We start from the raw sequence: 3,880 nt of genomic DNA on the forward strand, positions 1-3,880 counted from the left end.
GACGTGAGGGGAGGGGAGGGCGGTCGCCCACCTCTCCAAGCGCACGGAGCGCACGGAGCGCACGGAGCGCACGGAGTGGTGGAGGGGAGGAGAGGGGAGCAGGCCCCCCCCCCCCCAGCCCGGGTCCCCCTGCGCGTTGACTCCGCAGCCGCTCTGGGCCCGGCCTGTGCGGGGCCCCGGGCACCTGCGCTCGCCAAGCCGGGGCAGCGGTCAGGCGGCGGCTGGGGTGGGTCGCTGCCCGCGGGAGGAGCCGCCTGAGCTGGTAGGGAGAGATGTGATGTGTAAGGAGGGACACAGGAGTGTCCCCTGAGGCCCCACACCCGAACTCCAGAAAGCAGGCTGGGGACAGGCAGTAAGTAGCAGGAAGAGCAGTGGCGGGAATGAACTGAGGCTGGGACTGTGTGTCTGAAAATAGTAAACCTGGTGGAAGGCGGCAAGGAGCCTTGAATAGTACAGGCCGCTTCCTCCTGGCCAGCGAGCCCGCAGAGCGCAGTGATGTCCGCTCTCCCGAAGCGCATCCATAAATTCAAGGTTACCTGAATCCAGAATCCTATGCAATTTTGGGGGCAGGGGAGGGGGAGGGAATTTGACACTATGATTCTAAGTGTCTCTGGAAGGATAAAATGTGCGAAATGAGCCAAAAGGAAATTTTATATATATCTTTTTTAATGTTTTATTTAAAAAAAATTTCTTTTAATGTTTTATTTATTTTTGAGAGAGCGTGAGCAGGGGAGGGTCAGAGAGAGAGGGAGACACAGACTCTGAAGCAGGCTCCAGGCTGTGAGCTGTCAGCACAGAGCCCGACGTGGGGCTCGAACCCACGAACCGTGAGATCATGACCTGAACTGAAGTCACATGCTTAACCGACTGAGCCACCCAGGCGCCCGCAGAAGGAATTTTAAAAAGAACAATCATCAGGAAGCTTGTCCGATTGTGTATTAAAATATAAGGTGAGTAATTAAAGCCTGCTTTGGGGGGGGGGCACAGGAGCGAGCAGATGGGTCACGCAGAAGAGACCCCAGAAGCAGATGCAGAGAATGAACTGGGGCTGTTTTGCTGGTGACAGGAATCCACTGGGAAGCAGTTTAAGCAGAGAGGGGAGTTTCTCAGGCTGGTGGAGTAGCTCACGGCATCCCTGGGGGGGAGGGGAGCTGCCGCTGGCGCTCTAGGCTGATCCAGGAAGTTCTCCGTGTGTATCAGTTCTTCTTTTGGAGCATCAAGCCTCCTTATTTTTTCTCATTGCAGACATGCTTCCCTCTCCCTCTTTCTCTAAACACCCATGGGAGACACTGACTGGCTCTCGCTGGGTCAGCCAACACGGTGTTAATAAACTGGGGCCCAGGAACACCATCATGTCATGGCGGCTGCTGCAGTGAGCACGTGGAAAGGAGGGGAAGAGACCACAGAAATCCGGTAAGGGGTGGGGGGAGATAGACTGGAGGGGGGTTGGCACACCAAACAATAGATATTTTTTGCATCAAAATATATACAAGAATTTAGTAGCTCCTTGGGACATAATAAGAAATATGTTTGGTCTCTGTCCCCAGTTCCTGACACAGAGCCCCTAAGTCCTTTGGAATTTCTGGGGTAATGTCTTTGGTTTTAGTGAGGTGACCTTGGTGGACTCCTGGGGAGCTTCAGGTTGGGGGCCGGTCTCTGCAAAAACCAAGCCATATTTGGAAGCTTGGGAGTTGGGGGTGCCTGGGGGGCTCAGTGGGTGAAGCATCTGACTTGGGCTCAGGTCATGATCTCGCGGCTCATGGGACTCACCCACATCGGGCTCAACGCTCTCAGCTCAGAGCCCGCTTTGAATCTTCTGCCTCTCTTTCTGCCCCTCCCCCGCTTGTATGCTCGCTCGAGCTCTCTCTCTCAAAAATAAATAAACAGTAAAAAAAAAAGAAGCTTTGACTTTCAGCTCACCCCCACCCTCCATGGAAGAGAGAGGTGCTGGAGATTGAGTTAATGCCTACGTCACGAGGCCTCTGTGAAAATCCCTACATTGTGGGGTTCTGGGTCCCAGGGGTTCTGGGTGAGAGGGCACACCCATGGGACAGGAGAGTGGGGTCACTCCAGGCTCCCGGGCTTGTAACTGTTCCGGACTCCTCCCTCTGTGCCTCTCTGTGTGGCTGTTCATCCGTATCCTTTTTAAAAACATTTTAAAAAATGTTTTATTAGTAAAAAAATAAAATAAAATAAAATAAAAAATGTTTTATTTATTTCTGAGAGACAGAGACAGCGTGAGCAGGGGAGGGTCAGAGAGAGAGGGAGATACAGAACCCGAAACAGCCTCCGGGCTCTGAGCTGGCAGTCAGCAAGGAGCCCGACGCGGGGCTTGAACCCACGAACCGCGAGATCATGACCTGAGCTGAAGTCGGACACTTAACCGACTGAGCCCCCCAGACGCCCGCATCCGTATCCTTCAGAACAAACCGGTACATGTGTTTCCCTGAGAGCAGGGAACAGTGACAGCAAAGCATCCGATCTGCGCAGGGGGCATGGGCACACCTGTCTTCCCTGGTTGGTCAGAAGTGCAGGTGACAATCTGGGGCTGCAGATGGTATCTGACGTGGAGGGGAAGCAGCCTTCCGGGACTGAGCCCTTAAGCTGTGGGGTCTGCACTGATTCTGAGTCGTTAGGGTCAGAACTGGATTACAGGACGCTCAGGTGGGGTCTGCAATGTGGGAGCTTCCCCTCCCCCGACGTTTGGTGTCAAGAGTGCCATGACCGGAGGGGACCAGAATTGTCCTTTAATAACCGAGGAAGAGTTTCATCTCAGAGAAGAGAAGGTGCGGTAAGTGTTGGCGGCACCCGGTTGCTATCCGCTTCCCTGACCTCATCAAATTAAAAGCATATTGATGGAAATAATGCATTTCTTAGGTGCCATCTCTTTCTCGGTGCTGAATGGCGGGAATGATAGTTCTCAACAAGCCTGGTTCAAATGATGGTAACATTTCATGTTAACGGGCTAAGAGATGGTAGCATTGGTTCAGAGGTGCTTTGCTACCCCTAATGTTTTCTTTTTTTTTTTTTTTTTTTTTACATGGTTTTGCATATATTTCCCACATTCGTCCATTCTTGTGCCCAAGGTTGTATAAGAACCAGGAGTCTTTTGGGAAGGTCATATTATTGAGTACTGTTGTAGGCATGGTAGCAACTGCTACAGCGTTCTTGTCATCTAAAACATTTATGATGAGGAAGCTGCTGTAACCAGGAATCATCACCGTCTTCTCTATATCCAGATCTTGAAATGAAGAAACAGTACCTGGAGTTTGTGATTGAAGAGTAAGTTTATAGGTGGCATTTCCAGCTTGAGTAATGGAAAGGGAACTAGACAAACAAGAGCTCTCATTCTCTTCTTCTATTCCGAAAGGGTCTATCACTTCCGTAATAATAGAGGACAAAAATCCTGCAGGAGAGCTATGTTGTAACACCTTTCTTATATAAGCCATTCCAGTTTTCCTGGAGTGTATCACTTTTCCCAAGTGGATGTTGCTGAATTTCTTGGTGTATATACTTTGTTGAGACTCGTTTTTGGGGACGTATGCAAAGAAGACCGTTTCTTTTAAAGTGATGAACTGTGGCGCCAGGGCAGTTTCAAAGCCCATGCCAGGAACATCTCAGCTCACAGGCAGGCAGGAAGCAAAGCCCTAATGTTTTCTTTTAATGTTTTATTTATTTCTGAGAGAGAGAGACAGCGTGAACAGGGGAGGGTCAGAGAGAAAGGGAGACATAGAATCTGAAACAGGCTCCAGGCTCCGAGCTGTCAGCACAGAGCCCGACGCGGGGCTCCAACTCACAGACCTTGAGATTATGACCTGAGCCGAAGTCGGACGCTTAACTGACTGAGCCATCCAGGCGCCCCTACCCCTAATATTTTAAT

This window comes from Hyaena hyaena, unplaced genomic scaffold, assembly GCF_003009895.1.
Source record: "Hyaena hyaena isolate Hyena2069 unplaced genomic scaffold, ASM300989v1 scaffold_58, whole genome shotgun sequence".
In the NCBI taxonomy this organism is placed as follows: Eukaryota; Metazoa; Chordata; class Mammalia; order Carnivora; family Hyaenidae; genus Hyaena; species Hyaena hyaena.